This window comes from Herpailurus yagouaroundi, unplaced genomic scaffold, assembly GCF_014898765.1.
Source record: "Herpailurus yagouaroundi ecotype Mexico unplaced genomic scaffold, PumYag 180, whole genome shotgun sequence".
Lineage (NCBI taxonomy): Eukaryota > Metazoa > Chordata > Mammalia > Carnivora > Felidae > Herpailurus > Herpailurus yagouaroundi.
The window spans coordinates 12109863-12130084 of NW_024412411.1; the positions used below are offsets into that span (position 1 = coordinate 12109863).

Sequence of the window (20222 nt, forward strand, 5' to 3'; positions counted from 1 at the left end):
CCTGACTCTAAATCAGAGCTATCTCCAGGACAAACAAGGCCTGCAAACATAAATCCCTCCTGGGCAAGACCACAGGTGTTAAGCACCAGGGGAGGCTGACATGGACCCGCGGATGAGAAAGAGCTCAAAAGCAGGCTTTGGGAATATTTTTTAATACATGTGAAAACTAAAAATAAAAATAAGGCAGGCCTGAGATTGCCACAATATCATTCTCAAAAAGAAAGACAATGAAATATTTTATTTTATGCTTTGTATATATTACCTTTCATATTTTCCTATTTCCTAGAAATACACAATAGATCTGGGAAACCAGGCATGTAAGGGAAATGAAAGTGAATCCATGAAACAGCATTTCATCAGCACTAACCAAAGCAAATGTCTGAATTCTCTTGCTGAAGTAAGTGCGCTCTTTCACTTTCCATAGTAAGAAAGCATCGCTGTACTGAGCACAAATTTGATTTTCCTCAGAGGTGGGAGGAGGAGGGAGGACCACTGCGACAGAGCCACTTGGGCCCCCAGTCAGTTAGCTCCCCAGGCAGCTCTAGGTTGTTTGGTACCAAAGCACTGGGGCGCAGGTGCTTGGCAAAGAGTCTTGGACGCGCCAGTAAATACTGGCACCTTGTTTCCTGGGGAAATGAACGATACCTTTCCCACTCATTAATCCCTTTCCAAGGTGGGGAGTTTCTATATGCAAAACATGTTTGTGGAACTGATCTAAAAAAAGGCCTTTCCAGACCCAACTTGCAGCTGCCGCCATCTGCACAAGCAGGCCGAGCTCCCTCCGTCGTCCTTCTCCAACAGTAAACAATATCACCCTCAAAGAGCTCTGGGGGTTTGTCCCAATGCCCTCCCCTCTGTGTTCTCTAAGTTGGGGGCTGTGTCTAATCTTTCCTCTGCAGAAGCTTTCCTGCGCCTGTTTGGCTGGACCGGAAGGGCCTCCTCACCGGCATCTTCAGTCTCCTCCCCCAGGCTGAGCACACAATACCCACGCCGCCAGGCAGCCAGGGTGCAGGGCTGCAGCCCACAAGTGGGCCTAAGCACTTCCCCCAGCCTTAGGGACCCAAGGCCTTTCAAGGACAGAGGTGTCTCCTTCTCTGCCAGAAGACTGTCATTCCAGGCTGGACCCTTCCTGCAGCTGTTTAAACAGATTCCCTCCTCACTGGAAGCATGAGAAAAAGTGAAGGGGAAGCAAGTGTCCCCATGCTCTGGAACTCAGGGGGGTGAGAAAAAAATACAGGAATTCTCCCAGGTTGGTCTCTCAAGTTTGTCCTAGTTCCTGTGTCACTCAAGAGAATGACTATTTGTCTAGAGCCTATGTACTTGACACACACCAGCCATTTCATCCTTGAAACAACCCTGTTCCAAGGGCACGGGGGGTAGATCTCTTAGTTACCAATACTAACAATAATCTTTTACATCTATAGAGCACCTCAACTTTGCTAAGTGCTTTCCTGTAAATTATCTTATTATTTGCATCCTGGAAAATTCCTGTGCAAAAAGATAGAGTAGAAACTCTCGTTCAACATGGCTCCCCAAGACATACAGACACACACAGCATGCCATCAGCCATCTGTCACCAGTGCCTACAGATGTTCTGTCAGAAATGTAGCTCGAATTCCCCCTTGGCACCACCTTTGTCCCTACCACAGCAACCTGGCTCAGAACCAGCCCAAGGCTTAGCTGTTACCCAATCAGCCTGCCATGGACTTCTAAACAGGTGAAGTATATAAACTGGCACAACTTTCCTCAACAGCAAGTTTTCAATATTCTTCAAAAGCCTTAACAATCATATTCTTTGATCCAACAATTCTGCTTCTGGGAATTTCTTAAGGAATGATTCCAAGATGTGTACAAAGATTTATTCACAAGAAAGTTCATTCCAATATTACTTAGAATTGACCTCAGAATGGAGAGAGAAGTAAAGCCTCTATCCAAAAATAGAAAGAGGTTACAGTTTTGCATTTTTTGAGCCACATGATGTAACATTATGAAATATATACTTTGAAGTACATTTTAAAATGCTTCCCTCTGAGTAATGGGATTATGGATAGTTTGTTTTCTTCTTTATATGTATCTTTTTTAAAGTTTTCTTCAATAAACATGACAGAAATAATACACCTTATTAAAATATCATAGAGGCTCAATACTAGCGAAGGGAACATGGGACAGACACACATGTACACAGCTAGTGACCATCCACATTCAATTGGCTCTTCTTCGAAAACAGGCTCTAACTAGGTACAAACCAAAAGCCGTAACAGAGTTCAAACCTTTCATGCTGTGAGCTCACTGCTGGGAATTCACTTTAAGGAAAGAACTGAACAAACTCAAAATGCTAAATGTGCAAAAATGTTGATTACATCTTATTAAAAGAACTGGAAACAATCCAAATGTCCAACAAGGGATAGTTCAGTATGGAACATCAACACCATGGAATGTGGGGCAGCCATTAGAAATGCCAATTATGAAAACTATGTGGAAATATGAAATAATGTTGACAATAGGCTGTAAAATAAGAATACACAAAACTGCGTTTGTCAGGAGTGCAACTATGAAGAATAAGCATGTATGTGAACAAGGATATTTTAAAAGTAAGAGCATGTCATGTTAGGATTATGGGATTACAGGGAGCTTTTTATTTTTTAAGTTTTGTCCATTTTTTTTTTTTTTAGGTTTTTGCATGCACCATAGACACATATTTTGAAAAGTTGGAAAACACAGAAAAGAGGAAAATCAATTACCAAAAAGAGCACAATCCCTGTCAGCATTTTGACACATTCCTCTTCTCTGTCTCTTTTTCCTATGCACTGGGTGATTTGGTTTGGTTTTTACCACTATAATTATGCCAATGTTTTCTTTAAAGCAGTCATAAAATCAGTTCAATTTTTTTAAAAATAATCAGTGAACTTAACAAAAGTCCTGCCAGAGAACATAGTAGTGGGTTTTTCAAGTGTTTTCAAGAGAACTTACCTAACACAATGTCTGTTTGTCAGCAAAAAACAGACGTATTGCACCATTGTCACAATAGATGGATTGATCAAAGTTCCATAAACACCTGCAGAAGACTCTTAAGCTTATTTCAGTAGTCACAGGTCAGGAGCAGAGAGAATACTGTGTTACCGAGGCTGACATAGTGGGAAATTTAGAAGGAATTTTACCAGACTTGGAAGACAAAAAATACAACGATGTACCAAGTTTTCAGATCAGAAAAAAAGCTCGAAGGGAACAAATCCAATTGGTCATTAGGTCTGAAATATTTTACCTCCTTTTTATCTCTCATATCATCTCCAGTCCAGCTGTCCTGACTTCAGTGGGGCCAACCTCTAATACCTTGGCAGCAGCTGCCCTGTTCTTCCTCCATGCCACGTGGACTCCTCCGGGGAGAGACACGGAGACAGGGACAATCACTAAGCAGCGCATGGGCTCTGCTGCCCATGATGTGACAGTGGGCCCTGGCAAGAGTGAGAGGGGAGGCTGAGCTGGCAGTCGCTACGGAGGGGCTCAGTTTCTGCAGGAGTGTGATGCTTTTGTGCTTTTTGAACAACAGGGCCTCTCCACACAAACCAACTATTCATCTCTTACATGCATTCTACCAGAGACCGCACTCTGTCCCAAGGCTAGGGGAAAAGCTGCAGCCTTGGGCGAAGTGTGACATGAGACGCCTGACATGGCAAACCTCGCTCAAATACTCCTCACTTCAAGGAGAAAGGTAGCTGTATTTTTTGCCTTAGAGGCTTTTAGCAACTAACCCATGTACAAGATGCAGTGTAATTCCACTGCAACAACATGACCATGTCAATCCCACACTTAAATCTCCTCGGGGGCTCCCGGCTGCCCACACAAAGCTGTCTGTGAGAGGAAGTAAAGTGCCCTGTTGAAGAGGGCAAACTTTGGAGCCAAACTGCCTGACCGAGTCCTGCCTCTGCCCTTTATGTATTGAGCGGCCTTGGGCAGGATCCCTATCCTCTTGGTACCTGTGTTTCTTTATTTGTAAACAGGGATAATAACAGTACCTACCTCATAGGATTATGGTGCATATTAAAATAATTAATAAAGAACAAAGAATAAAGTCTGGCAGATAGGAAGCACTCAGTAAATGTTAAGTGCTGTTCCTGTTATTGCTATTGTTGGAGAAAGTTCAACTTCTCTAGCAGGGCATACAGAGCCATCCATGACCTAGGCCCTGCCCATCTTTCTAGCTATTTCCTGTGACCTTTGAGTTACCACTGCCACTGTGATCACACAGCCATGCCAGGCTCCCAGAGGGCAGACCCCAAGGCAGGTTCATCCCTCCACACCTTTGCTCACCTTTCCTCTACAGCCATTCTCTCCTTGTTGGCTGATGAGCAACTATAGATTTCTGAAACCTTCCTTCCTCTTCCATGTGGATTAGCCACTCCTTCCTCTGTGCCTCCACTATGTTCTATTCAGACTCTCTTCATAGATACTTTATTATCCTCATTGATTTATGAATCCTGTTTCCCCCACTAGACTTTAAAGACAGAGGCCCCTTATGAATTCTTAACCGTATCCCCATTTCCTGGCACTCAGTTGACCCTAAATACTTATTAAATAAATGCAAAATAAATACTGATCAGAACACACAAAAGGTGGGAAAGCTTTTCAGAGAAACTAAACCAGGATTTGGAAGTCAAATCCCAAAACACTGACTCGAAGGAAAGTTAATTGGAAAAGATCATATAACCAAAGAGAAGAAGAAAATTATGATCTCCCAGGAGAAACCTTGTTTGTAATGCCAAACCTTGTTGTAATGCAGTTGTCTCTGTGTATATTAGGGGATGGGGACAGAAGTGACATTGATAATGGTTCTAAACTAGCTGATGTCAACTATTCATTGAACAGTACTTTTTAAACCTTTTCTTCAGAAAAAAAAAATGTGGAGTTATAGCTGATTGGGAAGTACCTTTCACCTTGTCCAGAGTGTAAACTGTCTCAATATAAAAATACTACGGGGATCCAGACTGTAAGAAAGAGAATGAATCTTTGTTGAAAATCTATAATAAGCCAGATGCTTAAAAAATAATATATTTTAGGGGCATCTGGGTGGCTCAGTCAGTTTAGCATCTGACTTCAACTCAGGTCATGATCTCACGGTTCCTGCTGATAGTGCAGACCCTGCTTGGGATTCTCTCTCTCTCTCTGTCTCTGTCCCTCCCCCACTCACACTTTCTCTCTCTCTCAGAATAAATAAATAAACTTAAAATATATATATTTTTTCTATTCATTAAATATAATATGCTGGGCACAGAACTATTCACTTCACATGCATTATCAAGTTTGATAGTGTAAGTCCTTAACAACTGTGAGACATAAGTATTAGGCTCTCCATTCTACAGATGAGGAAAACATGCTCACCCATCCCATTCATTGGTAGTGGGCATCTACCATGTGCAAGTACCGATCCAGGACTACAGGATACAGCAATAAACAAACAGAGCGGCCCCACTTCATAGAATATGCATTCCAGTTGGGCAGCAGAGCAATGAATGAATGGAGAAATGAGCATATATATTAATGAACAAGAAAAATATCAGATAGCAACAAGTACAGGTAGAGAATTAAAATAAGAAGGGACAGAGTGACTAGACAGTAATTTTATTATTTTTTAAATTTTTTTAATGTTTATTTTTGAGAGAGAGAGAGAGAGAGAGAGAGAAAACAAGCAGGGGATGGACAAAGAGAGAGGGAGACACAGAATCTGAAGGAGGCTCCAGGCTCTGAACTGTCAGTACAGAGCCCAACGTCGTGTTTGAACCCATGAACTGTGAGATCATGACCTGAGCCAAAGTCGGACACTTAATGGACTGAACCACCCAGGCGCCCCTAGACGGCAATTTTAGAGTGGGGTGTCAGAGAAATCCTCTCTGATGTGGCTATATTTACAATGAGATTTGAGCAAGAAAGAACCAAGCACATGCATATTGGAAGAAGAGCATTTCAGGCTGAAGAAGAGCTAGGGCAAAGGCCCTAAAATGAGAATGGACTTGGCAAGTTCAAGGAACCAAACCAGCACAGTAAGGCTGAGTCCACGAGGAGAGGGCTGAGTGAGTGACATGGGGCAGGTCCAGAGACCTTGGTCCACCAAGGCATGGAGTGTGGATTTCATTCTGAGCGCAATGGGAGGCCAACTACAAGGGGCGGGTAGGGAGTGTGGCACAAACTAATGAACAGTTTTAAAGATTTCTCTGATCTCTGTAATGGAGGGTATAATGAATGGTGTGGATACAAGCAGAAGCAAGGAGTCTAGTTAGGGGGTCACTGCACATGGTCTAGGTGGAGGATGATATGACTTGGACTAAGGTGCTGATGGTGGAGATGTGGGAAGCAGGCACATTTGGGAATGTTTCTGAAGCCAGAGAAGATAAGACTTGCTGAAGGAATGGATGATAATGGGGAAGAAAAAAAGAAATCAAAAGCAATGCCTAGATTGGCTTCAGCACTGAGGGGGGACATAGCACCACTTACTGCTGTCGGGAAGATTGAAGGAAGAACAAGTTTCAGGTGGAGACAAAGTCAAGAGTTCACTTTCGGCCATGTTAAATGTGCAATGCCTCTTAGGCATCTATTTGGACATGAGTCTGGAGCTCTAGAGGAAGTTTGAGGATAAAGATACAAATTTGAAGGTCATAGGCAAATGGATGTTATTGGAAGTCATTGGATTAGAAGAGGATATCTATTCTCTATCTCGGAGAAGGGAAGGAGACCATTGCAGAACATGGAGCGTGTTACCACTTAGAGGTGGAGGACATAAGGAGGAGAGCCTAGGGAGGTAGGAAGAGACCCAGGAAAGTAGAGTCCAAGAAAACAGTGAAATCAGTCTTGTCGAATGCTGCTGAGAAAATGAATAAGATTAAAAGAAAGCAGTGGCCTTCAACTTGGTCACATGAAGGTCATTCATTGAATGACATTGGCAATAGTCCTGGTGGGACAATGGAAAAAGATTAGAGGGAGGGAAAGGTATCAAAGCCCAAACTGTGGACAACCTGAAAGTTTTACTGAGAAAAGGAACAAAGAAACTTGAAGACAGTTAAAGGGGGATATACTGTCAACAGAGGTGTAAATTACATAATGAATTTATTTGGCAATAGTTAAGGGACAAAATTAGAAAACATTTTGGGATTTTGGATGGGGGGGTTGTTTATTTTCAGATAAGAAATACTGGAGCATGGTTATTTGCTACTGAGAATTACCTAGTGATGAGGGGAAATCTGATGAGGGCAGAGAGAAGGGGCATAATTACAAGATCGAAGATCTATAAGACTTATTCTTAACAAAATTCATAATGTGCCCAAGGTAGAAGAATTGGTAGTCTGGGAAGCTGGGATACTAACCCAGATCTATTCTGACTCATAAATGCATCCTTTTTTTCATACCATTCACTGTAATAAATACAGTAGCATTTACAAAAGATCCCAATTCCAGGCTCTGAAGATAATCAGTATCTAGTTGGAAGGACTCTTATGAGAACTTGGGAGAGCCAACACAAACAAACACCCCCTTCTATATAAGCAAGCTCATTTCAACACACAGACTGTGTCAAATGTCATTTCCACTTACACATCTGGTTGTCGTTCTACTATCTATAGGAACTTCAGTTGTTTCCCTTATATATTTGGAGTGCTTCTGAGGAGAGGACAGGGATACTGAGACAAATTACAGTGCAGTGTAAGGGAACACTGTTGAATAAACTCTCTAGTGACGATAATAAAGTAATCAAAATATATTTTCAATGCCAGTTGTGTGTTTTGCAAAAGTAAAGATGGGAACTGAGGTATGTGATCATTTGTTTCTCTCTTCTTTACACAGCCATCTCAGGAAGCAAGTGACCGTGATTATATCAGGAAGTGGCCTCTCCTCAACTGTTTCCCAGGCCCACTCCTGCCCTCCCACATGGCGCACAGCCTCACTTTTCTCTCACCTGGCTTCCTTTTATCTGTTCTAGTTTCTCTCAGGGCAATATAAATGCCATCTCCCCCATGAATTCCTCCCTAATCTCTCCTTCTCTGAACTTTTATAGCACTAAGGACCAGTACCACATAAATTTGGCTCTTCATAATATTAAGTCTTAAAACTATTCTCTGATTCAAATATCAGAGTGAGAGTAAATACTCTTCAGTCTGTTGGCCATTGTTACTTTGAGAGGTAGCTCAGTAGTATAAACATTCAGATGGATCTGAGTTGAAATTGTGGCTCTGTTCCAACTCAAACAAGCTAAGTGATCTTGGGTGAGTCACTTTCTGAACCATGGCTCCCCTACCTAGGATGGGAATAATACTACCACTGCCCACCACCTGGGTATGTGTCTAAAATATGCTGGGAGGCACCTGGGTGTCTCAGTCGGTTAAGTGTCTGGCTCAGGTCATGATTTCATGGTTTCATGAGTTCAAGTTCCAAGTCAGGCTCTGCACTGTTAGTGCAAAGCCTGCTTGGGATTCTCTCTCTCCCTCCCTCTTTGCCACTCCCCCACTCATACTGTCTCTGTCTCACTCAAAATACATAAACTTTAAAAAATTTAATAACCTTAAATAAAAATAAAATAAAACATGCTGGGCAGTTTGCTCTTCGGCTGAAAACTACAAACCCATGGTTTTCAAAATCAAGTCTGAAATGCTTCAACCTGTTCACAACATCCTGTCAGCTTCTCCTCATTCCTAGCCTACCTCACATTTCCTACGCTGGTGACAACGAATTCATCCCGATATCTCTCACCCCATGCTTTGCCTTTGGTCCCTTCAGTCCCTGCACCTTCATGCCACCTTGCTCAGGTGTCACTCTCCCCCTGCAATCTGGGCTTGTCACCTTCCACCCCTTCCCCCACACAGGTTAGGTTCTCCTGTTTGGTTCTCCCATATTACCCCAATCATAGCTTCATTCCTGCACTTACCCCCATTGCTTATATATTTACAGGACTATTTACTCCATGAAATCAGGGTTCCCTGAAGGAAAGGACTGAACTTTATTCATTTTGTATCCCCAGGAGCACAGCACCTGCTGCATAAAGGTACTTATTTCTACTCCACCATTCTGATGCCTGTCTCTTCATCTATGAAATAGGAATAATATCACCTACTTGAAGGGATGGAATTAAGTTTAAATATTCATTTTACCACAGGGTGTCTAGCATACAGCCAACCATCGGTACATTTGATTTATATTCTCAGCATCTCCTGATTTGGCCTTCTTATTCTGTCCTTTAGGAACAGGCTCTTCAACTGACCTTGTGTCCTTCCTGTGAGCCCTCTCCCCCATCCATATGAGGGTCCCAAGCTCCAGATCTGTCTGGAGTTCGCACCCCTGCCAGTGCCCTCTGAACTCCGAGGATGACTTAGCTAAGGCACCAGTGCAGTACTGCATACATTTCTCGAGCACCTGTGTGCAAGGCAATGTCTCAGATGCAGCAGAAGTGACACAACATGTACAGGGCGCCTGGGTGGCTCAGTCAGTTAAGCGTCCGACTCTTGATTTCGGCTCAGGTCATGATCTCACAGTTCATGAGTTCGAGCCCTGCATCGGGCTCCCCAAGTTGGGTTCCCGGTGTCGGGCTCCATGCTGCTTTGGGATTCTCTCTCTGCCTCCCTTGTGTCTGTCTCTCCTTCTTTCTCTCTCTCTCTCTCTCTCTCTCTCTCTCCCTCTTAAAATAAATAAACATTAAGAAAAAAACAAGTGATACAACATATACAAGGAATTTATGATCTACTAGGGGGTAAGGGAAGAGGTAGGGAGACAATAAGACACATGAAGGCAGTACAATTCAAAGAAGAAAAAAGTTATGTATCTCTGGGGGAATTCAGGAAAGCCTTAGGGGAAGTGGCATTTCAACTAGAGCTCAAAGAGCTTAAGGGGCTGTTTCCAGAGTTGTGTGTTTCCCACAAAACATAACACTGAAATGCTCCTCCTCTGATGAAAAGTAAGGTATATTTAGGAAATGCTGCCTACTGAGTGCCCCTCTGACATTCACAATGCATAGTAGCAAAGCTCTGACAAGTCTTGTACAGGGAACCCTATTTAAGTGTGTTTAATCCAGCATCCCAAATTTGTTTGACCTATAGTTCTCCATTTCTTTCCTCCCAGAGGCTATATATAGCATTTTGAGTAACATACTTGAAAAAACTACAGGTTAAATGTTGCGCTTTTAAAGTTACGTATTTGCATTTTAACAGGACCTCTGCTAGATCATATTTTAACGGTCAGATTTTTAAAAACAGTGTAATCAGAAATTTAAAAAATTCTTCTGGCATTTCATCCAAAAGGAAAAAAGCAATGAAAGACCTTACAGAACTAAGTTGCTGTCAAGACAGAACAAATGGACTCTTCTAGGGTAAAGTGATGTGCAGACCACAAGCCTTTCTATCGAGGGAGGGAAGGAAGGCATTTCTGCTGGAGTCCATTCCTTCTTTGGTAGGATGTTTACACTCCTATGGGGGGAGGACTCTGGGGCGGGAGTGGGCTCCCCCTTCCCCTCCCCTCCCCCTCCCTCTCCCCGCTCGCTTGACCTGCTGACTGGGTAAAAAACACCAGACTTGAAAGCAAAGGGAACAACATTGCATAACAACAAGCCGACTAGGCCTGTTTCCCTCCTTAATATTTAGCAAACTGCAGTGCCCGCAAAGGGGCAGTTGGAAAGGGGCATTGTATGCTTCTCTGTCCTTACCATGGAGGCGACGTGCTCAATTATCCAGTCTGTGAGTTAACAAATGTTTACTGGGAGTCAGGCACGGTGCTCATGATACAGAGAGAAACAACACATAGCCCTGCTCCCCAGTCCTGCCCACAGGCCAACAGGGAAGGCAGGCAGGTAACCACACTGCAATGCAGCAAAGTGTAAGCAAACAATTCTATAAGAGGTGAGTGCAAAATGCCAGTGAGGCACAAAGGCAGGCAGGCGCTCCTTCCCTCTGCCTGGGCTTAGGGTCAGAAGAGAGGTGTGTTATAATAATAAGATTTCTCTCAGTTCTTAGAAGATTGGAAAGGACCTTTCCTGGCAAATCTATCTATCTATCTATCTATCTATCTATCTATCTATCTATCTATCTATCTACCTACCTACCTACCTACCTACCTACCTACTTAACTACCTACCTACCTATCTGTCCAGGGTCAAGGTTTGAGTAGAATCAGATAGGATAGGGGTGTCTGGATGGCTCTTGTCAGTTAAGTGTCTGACTTTGGCTCAGATCATGATCTCATCATTAGTGAGTTCGAGCCCCACGTCGGGCTCTGTGCTGACAGCTCAGAGCCTGGAGCCTGCTTCGGATTCTGTGTCTCCCTCTCTCTCTGCCCCTCCCCTGCTTGTACCCGGTCTCTCTCTCTCTCTCTCTCTCTCTCTCTCTCTCTCTCTCTCTCAAAATAAGTAAACATTAAACAAAATTTTTTTTAATTAAAAAAAAATCAGGTGGTAGGATAAAAGCAAAACGGAAAAGAAAAAAGCGGGGGAGCAGCTGATCTTCCTAAGAAGGTGTACGCTGAACAGCTGCATCTAATCTCACTTACTCCTGAAACCCGACAAAAATTCAGCAGAGACTTTTTTTTTTTTCCTAATAACAAAACCGTTCAAGTATAGGGAAAGAGGAGAGAAGATAATGGTGTCAAATTTTGGAATCTTGGGAAACAGATGAGCAAGTAACTGACAGCAGACTCAAGAAATCTGAATCTAAACCAGATGCAGGAAAAGCTGAGTGTGCGGCAGACTGAAACCACAGAGTCCTCGCCAGGCCCAGGACTGGCAGTAATGCTCACTCCTGGAGCAGAGGGACAGGATGTAAAAATAAAGAAAACAGTGAAAGCTGCTTGAAAAGAAGTTAAATCCCTAGATTCTTCTCCTCACTGACAGAATTCTGGAGGCTTAGACACTAGACAGCATAAAACAGAAATATCTAGTATTTGTTTTAAAATAATCTAGGGGAAAGGGTTGACGGGGACACGGATGAAACAAAAATGTCTGTGAAGCGATCATTGGTGAACCGGGGTGATAGGAACATGAGGATTCATTGCACTATCCTCTCTACTTTGTAGTCTTTGGAATTTTCCATAATAAAAAGTAAGAGTGGCTCTGGTCCAGGAATACCCAGCGTGGTTAAAAGGGAACATAAAAAAGACAAGGGCACTATGTCTGGTGAAGGTGAAATACAATAGATTTTCGTAGTTCCTCTCCTCTAGAGATTTCCCTCTTCCCTCTCCAGCCAAAGAAATGAGGAAGACTCTCCTCCCCGGTAAATGCAACCAAGGAAAAACCTCAGATTGCAGCCTTAGGGGCTCTGAACAAACAGCCCACCCAGATCACACTAAAGTGAAGCCCACAGTTAATGATCTCCATCCCATACTCAGTCTGACAGCTTTTTTGTTTTGTGACAGCTTTATATAACTCACATACTCAATTTGCCCTTTTAAATGTAGCGTACAATTCAAATGATTTTTAGCATATTCACAGAGTTGTACAACCATCACCACTGGGATGGTTTATTAAGATATAATATTGTTTTATTAAAATATAACTCACTCGATTCACTCTTTTAAAGTGTACAATTCAGTGGTGTTTAGTATAGTCACAGAGTTGTACAACCACCACCATGATCAATTTTAGAACATTTTATTACCCCAAAGAAAGCCTTAAACCGATTAGCAGTCACTCCATCCACATCCCCCACCCACCTCTAGCCGCAGGCGACTACTAATCTATTTTCTGTCTTTATAGATTTGCCTATTTTGGATATTTCATATAAATGAAATCATACACTATGTGGTCTTTTGTGAGTGGTTTCCTTCATTTACCATGTCAAGGTCTCGACAGATTTTTTTTTTTTTTTTTTTTTTATCACTCCCTCTCCTTGCCCCCAACCTTAATGAGACCATACACCCAAGGATCATTCAGAGTGGTATCTTGGAAAAGTCTCTGATGAAGATACAGACCACAGAAAATACAAAAAAGCAACTGGAAGGAAACACATACTATATGAGGCAGGGAACAACGTGGGAGGGACCTACCATTAATATTCTCACAAAAATGATATAAAATTGCAGCCATGAAATGAAAATAGGATGCTATATAAAGGAAACACCAAGAGGACAAAAAAGAGCTCTTGGAAATTGACAACTTAATAGCAGAAATAAAAAAAAAATTCGATAAAAGGATTGAAAGATTGGGGCGCCTGGGTGGTGCAGTCGGTTAAGCGTCTGACTTCAGCCAGGTCACGATCTCGCGGTCCGTGAGTTCGAGCCCCGCGTCGGGCTCTGGGCTGATGGCTCAGAGCCTGGAGCCTGTTTCCGATTCTGTGTCTCCCTCTCTCTCTGCCCCTCCCCCGTTCATGCTCTGTCTCTCTCTGTCCCAAAAATAAATAAACGTTGAAAAAAAAAATTAAAAAAAAAAAAAAAGGATTGAAAGATTAAGTTCACAAAATCTTCTGGAGAGAAGAATCACAAGGCAAAGGTATGGAAAATAGGAGAAGCTAAGAATATTCTAGAGGTTCAGTACAGGAGGTCCAATATCTGACTAGGAGAAATTCCCAACAAAGAACAGAGAAAAAAAAAAAGAAGAAAAATTATAACAACATAATTCAATAAAACTTTGAAGAAATAAGGGGTGCAGGTTGCCAAATTCAAAGGGCCCAGCACACAAAACACAGTGTGAAATTTCAGAAAACTACAGACATAAGATTGTAAAAGCCATCAGTAAGAAGAAAAGCAAACAAACAGGCTATATACAAAGAATAAGAAATTCAAATGCTTCCAACTTCTCAGCATCATCAATAAAAACAAGTCAATGAATGGGGCGCCTGGGTGGCGCAGTCGGTTAAGCGTCCGACTTCAGCCAGGTCACGATCTCGCGGTCCGTGAGTTCGAGCCCCGCGTCGGGCTCTGGGCTGATGGCTCAGAGCCTGGAGCCTGTTTCCGATTCTGTGTCTCCCTCTCTCTCTGCCCCTCGCCCGTTCATGCTCTGTCTCTCTCTGTCCCAAAAATAAATAAACGTTGGAAAAAAAAAAAAAAAGTCAATGAAGCAATACTCTCCAAATTCTGAAGAAAAATGATTTCCAACCAAACTATCAACTGTGAGAATAGAACAAAAGTATTTTCAGATATACGAGATCTCAGAAATTCACATTCCATTTACCTAAGAAGTTCCTGAAGGATGTCCTTCACCAAGGACTGAGTAGAGGCAGTCAGCACAGAACCCCAAAATGACTACCACATGAAGAAGCCAACCAGAGTAGAAGTAAAACTCAAGGGACAGACATTGAAGATGGCCATCATCAAATTTCCCACTGCCATTAAGCCCTCTTTGGAATTGCTGATCTAAATATTTTTAATATTTGATTATAAAATTTTCAAACATGCCGAAAAGTAAGCCCATGATACTCATCACTGACTTCATATATGAACACTTTGGCCTTTTTCTATTTTTTCTTTGTTTAAATGTTTTAAAACAAATTCCACATCATATCATTTCATCTCTATATACTTCAGAACTCACCTCTACATTACCCATTCTCTAACATCACAGTACTATTATCATACTTAGAAAAATTAACAGTGACCCCCTGGTATCAGTCCATAATAAAATTTCCCCAACATTTCAACAATGCTTTTTTACAATTAGACTGTTATGGGCTGAATCATGTCACCCCTGACCCCCAAATTTATATGTTGAAGCCCTAAGTGTCAGTACCTCAGAATGTGACTGTAATTGGGCCTTTAAAGAGGTAACTTTGTTAAAATGAGGCCTTTAGGGTGGTCCCTCAACCAATATGACTGATGTTCTTATAAGAAAAAAAAAAAAAACAAAACAGATTAGGACATATAGAGAGACACTGGGGCCATGTGGGTGCAGAGGGATAACTATGTGAAGAGGGAGGAAGAGGGTAACATCTCTAAGCCAAAGAGAGAGGCCTCAGGGAAAATCAGGCTGCCAGCACCTTAATCATTGCCTCCAGCAATGTGAAAAAAAATAAATTTCTGTTGTTTAAGCTACGCAGTATGTGGTATTTTGTTATGGCAGCTGTAGCAAACTAATACATAGACTATCTGAATCAAAAAAAAAGATTCATTTATTACATTGATTATAATTTTTAAGTCACATTATTATTTTTTCATGCCATTGACTTGTTGCAAATGTCGAATCAGTTGTCCAGCACTCTGCATTTATCTATTTGCTTCCTTAGAGTATAACTTAATTTTTTCCATCTTTCTGATAAATCAAAGTTAGCTTTAGAGGGTTGATTAGATTTAGGGGTCATTTTTTTTTTTTTAACGTTTTTATTTATTTTTGAGACAGAGAGAGACAGAGCATGAAGGGGGGAGGGGCAGAGAGAGAAGGAGACACAGAATCGGAAGCAGGCTCCAGGCTCTGAGCCATCAGCCCAAAGCCCGACGCGGGGCTCGAACTCACGGACCGCGAGATCCTGACCTGAGCTGAAGTCAGACACTTAACCAACTGCGCCACCCAGGCGCCCCTAGGGGTCAATTTTTAGGTAAGAAAATTCCATAGGTGGTACTGCATATTCTCTTTTTAACCAGGCAAAGAACGATGGGTAAAAGAGTTGGTCCCAACTCTTTGCTGATTCCATTTGCCTTGACCTTGTGCTAGTGAAGTGCCTGCTCATCTCCTCTATGCTGTCCATGTGGGTTAGCTGATGGCATTCACTTCATCCCACAGACGAGTTTTGCTGTGACCTAATCCCTAGAGCTGGAGGTAAGTCACAGAGAAATAAGAGACAGAAAAGATAGAATAGTCCACTCTGTGACCATATCCTACTAGATGTCCAGTGCCTGACCCACAGTATAGCCTCATCAGATGTCCTGATAATGGTGGGCTTTAAATTTCCTAGGATCCACTTATAATCTTGCCCACCAACTTCCCCATCAGGACCTTCTGTAACCCCTAGGAAAGCTAAAGTCAAACTATGAACCCAAATCAGCTCATTTTTAGACCTAATAGTGGCACTATTGCCCTTTTCTTACAAAGCTTGCTAGATTTGTACTTGCTCCTTGTTTTGAAAAACTAACCAATATACAGTTTAGTAATACAAACATGTGTGGTTAAACCATTTTAAAAGTAAGGGAATGATCAACACAAAAGTCAAGATAACCACTGCCTGTGGTGAAGAGAAAAGGGGACATGATTTGGGGGCAGAAGGTATACAAGCAGCCACTAAGGTCAATAACATTCAATTTTATAAGCTGAATGATGGATGTACGATTTTCATTTTATTGTTCTTATTTGAGCTGTAAATGCATATTTGGAACACTTTTTGGTATATAGGATATGTTCCATATTAATTTTTTGTGAGCAGTCCACTGTGGCTAGAACACAGAGGTTTGAGAGTAAATGGAGAAAAGACTGGAAACGGGGTTTTACTGTGAAGGCAAATGGCAGCCTCAGTGCTGCTCTCTTGGGAGTCAGGGGACATTTACACCCAAGATCAATTAAATGGCCTTCTCATGATCTATCCATCAAGAATGACAGGAAAACCCCTTTTTTTTCTTCCTACTAAGTTACCAAGCAATGAAGTATCTGACGTTGTGAGCATCTCACTGGGAAACATAATAATATGGTTTTGATGTATTTTTCCAGTGAAAGAAGATACAGCTTGCCCTAGGGAACACATTCGCCTCAACTTCTTAAATGACACAACGCTGGGAGGGATGTAGAACAAATGTTTTAGATGACAGAATTGGGATATATCTTGGTGAGCTGGAGTGACAGGTCAAACCTAGCGCACTTTAGAACAACATCTACCACTTACTGAGAACATATGATATGCCACAAGCTTTACATAATTTATCCCCCGGAAGCAAGTTGCCTGAGATCACAGAACAAGTCAAAAGCAGAGTCATCATTTGAACCTAGACTTTCAGATTCAAATTCTAATCTCAAGTGAGATTTCTTTAACTACTAGAAATTAACTCTTAAAGAAGTGAGTCTTCTCTACTTCAGTCTGTCACCCTCAGAGAACTGCCACCCAACCCCCACCCCCTTGGGCATGTAAGGGTATAAGCACTTCAGAAAAATGATTAGATCAGACTGACTTCATTCATTGATGTAACATTTGGGGACCCTCTGACAGCTGCCAGGAAACCTCTATCTATCTGCCCTGAAAAGCAAGCCTGTCATCAAGGGTCATCTGTAAGAGGATTCTCTCTGCTACCCATTCCCAGCTGGGCTATGTCTGCTCCTCCATCTGTATTTAAGAGTTTCTAACACTCAAGCTCTGTAGTTGTAGACAGAGGGCTCCTATCACAAAGACTGCTGAGCAAGACCCCTTAGCCAGCCTGTTCTCCACCTTCAATTTTCTCTCATCCTCAGAGCCACTGTGACTTGATGGGTGTGGGTAGCCGAGAGAACAGCATAACCACCTCCAGCTCACAGTCATATCCAATGAGCAATCCCGAAAGACAGCCAGAGAATTTTAATGAAAACCAGAAAAGTCTTGGCCACTATGTCCAACTGCAGTTCAGGCCCAATAGCCCCTCCCCCTTCAGCTAAGAATCTCTGAACCAGTTTCACCCCCAAGAGCAGGGAGGAAAATCCATTCCGCATTCAGCAACATATTCCAAGGTAGCGACTTTCCAGGGTCATTTAGGTGAGAGGCAAGGCACATGCTGATTGCAGGAGGACCCAGGGACCCTGAGGAGCACAGGGTACAGCAGCAGCAGATCTGAGCCAAAAGATTATGAAACAGTCTATTTAAAAAAAAAAAAAAAAAAGCTTTTCCTTCTGCCAAAGCTGTCTGAACACAGCTGCATACAAGGCTAGTGAGGAATCTTAACAAGCTTAAAGGGACCATATTTCAGATACTCAAGAACCAAAGGTGGAAGAAATGAGTATTTTGAGCACTTACTACGTGTCAGGCACTCTGATCTCATTCGACCTTCACTATGAGGTGGGAATTATAAACTGCATGTGACAGATAAAAACACTGACTGAGAGGCTAGATAAGTTGTCCCAGGCACATAGCTGGCAAAGGGAGAACCAAGGCCCAAAGTTCAATATGGGTGAGGCTCATCTGGAACAAACTCAAAATTCCAACCTGTCCCACCTAATAAAGAGAAAGATCATTTATTGAACATCAGCTATGTGCCTGGAACTAAACTAAGATTTTGCATGTACTGTATCATCTGATCCTCACAATGACCAGATAAGATAGGGAGTCATTATTATCCCCATTTTATTTATTTATTTTTTTAGTGTTTTATTTATTTTTGAGACAGAGAGAGACAGAGCATGAGCGGGGGAGGGGCAGAGAGAGAGAGGGAGACACAGAATCCAAAGCAGGCTCCAGGCTCTGAGCTGTCAGCTCAGAGCCCGACGCAGGGCTCAAACCCACAAACCGCAAGATCATGACCTGAGTCAAAGCTGGACACTTAACCAACTGAGCCACCCAGGTGCCCCAATCCCCATTTTAGACGAGAAGCTAATGCAAGATGTTAAGTAACTCAGCCAAGGTCATGATGTGAATCTAGGGATGTGAATCTAGGTCTAACTAATTCTAGAGCCTCATGTTAAAATACTCACTCTTACCAACCTACCGGAGAAACCAACCAAACATGTTGCATAAATTAGACTTCAGCCCTCCTTCCCAGCAGGTTATCCATGTTACAGGGTTACCTTTCAATTCCTCTAGCAGTCCTCGGTGGGGGCACAGAATCACTGCCTCTGGGAAGGCTGACAGTGATATCTGCACCTTCCCATGGACTGGGAGCTCTGTTGGCACTGCATGTGTGAAGAAGACGGCTCCCAGCATGATTCGGAGAGGCCTGTGAGTAGAGAAGCTGACAGCTCCTTTTTGCAGGCTCCGCGGCACAGGCCCACCCACCTCACAGCACCTCCCCCCCCCCCCCAACAGCTCACAGGCCTATTTGGTATTCTTAACAGTAGACCATGTGCCTCCTCTCAGAGCAACTGTGATTTCCCAAAGGAGACAACTGTCTAGACAGAGCATCCCAATCCATCTTGACAAGAGATGGGCCACACAATGTCAGGTTTGATCATTTAGGTTTCTGGGGTGGAATGTTCAGCACCCCAGTGAAGGCTCTGGGCCTGGCACTTCTGGGTTATCAGACTGAGTGTCATGCAGCACAACTGCAGATAACCAGAGTTAGTACTTCACAGCCTGGCAAGTGTAACCTGAGGGGAGTCGCAGGCATCTTATGGGTCATGCACTCCCAGGCACACCACAGAAACAGTTCTGTAAATCAGGTTCAAACTTGATAGAATGCTTCCACACATCGCAATTAACCACCAGGCTTTGTGGGAGACTGAACACCTAATATGTGCCAGGTACCATGGCAGGTACATCCATGGCCAATATCTTAATTAATATTCACAACATTCTGTGAGGTAGATAGGATTGCTTTTTTTTTTTTTTTTTTTGGATAAGATTGCTTTTATACAGATAAGGCAACTGAAACCCAGAAAGGTAACATGATTTGCCCCAAATCTCACAGGAAGTGGCAACTTCAGAATCAAATCCATTCTTTTTTTTTTAAATTTGTAAATGTTTATTATTTATTTTTTGAGAGAAAGAGACAGAGCACAAGCAAGGGAGGGGCAGAGAGAGAGGGAGACACAGAATCAGAGGCAGTCTCCAGGCTCTGAGCTGTCAGCACAGAGCCTGATGTGGGGGTCGAACTCACAAACTGCAAGACAATGACCTGAGACAAAGTCAGATGTTAAACCTACTGAGCCATCCAGGCACCCCAAATCCTTTCTTAATATGACTCCAACACCCTTACATCCAGTCAATCATGAGGCTACTTATTTATCCTGCAGATATTTATTGAGTACCTTCTAAGGGCAGCAACTATGCCACTGGTAGAAGCTGTGGCTGCTAACACGACATCCTATGTCCAGTCACTGAAGAACTTATGTTCTCAAGAGAAGCAGGACAGATCTGAAAGGCAGGTACAAACTAACGAGATTAGGGCCTCTGATGAGTGATGAGAGCAGGCCTCTCTGAGGAAGTGGTATCTGAGCTGAAACCTGAAAAATGAAAATGAGCCAGCTATTTGCAAAGCTCGGCAAAGGGCACAGGCAGAAGTACCAAGAAGTGCAAAGGCTGGCTGCAGGAAAAGGCTTGGCATGTCTAGAGAACATAAAGGCCACCAGGGACCAATGCTGAACGAACAACAGGGAAGAAAGAATGTTTCAGATGACGCAGGGCCTGTTGACCACAGAAAAGAGTCTGGATTTTGTTGTAAGGGCAACGAGA

The 20222-nt window shown here is 42.7% G+C and overlaps 1 protein-coding gene across 3 annotated transcripts in view; it reads right to left on the minus strand.

The window, feature by feature from the left end:
• The window catches only part of RAB30 (RAB30, member RAS oncogene family), an 89449-nt gene that overhangs the window by 34565 nt on the left and 34662 nt on the right, over positions 1–20222 (minus strand). The window contains exon 1 of one of the 3 annotated variants that reach the window (XM_040489497.1): positions 18620–18789. The exons of 1 other annotated variant lie outside the window; for it this stretch is intronic. The gene's annotated coding sequence lies outside the window, so the exon portion shown is untranslated. Of the gene's footprint in view, positions 1–3262; positions 3550–18619; positions 18790–20222 lie in introns of those variants that run through there. One more of the 3 variants, XM_040489498.1, reaches the window with a different exon arrangement.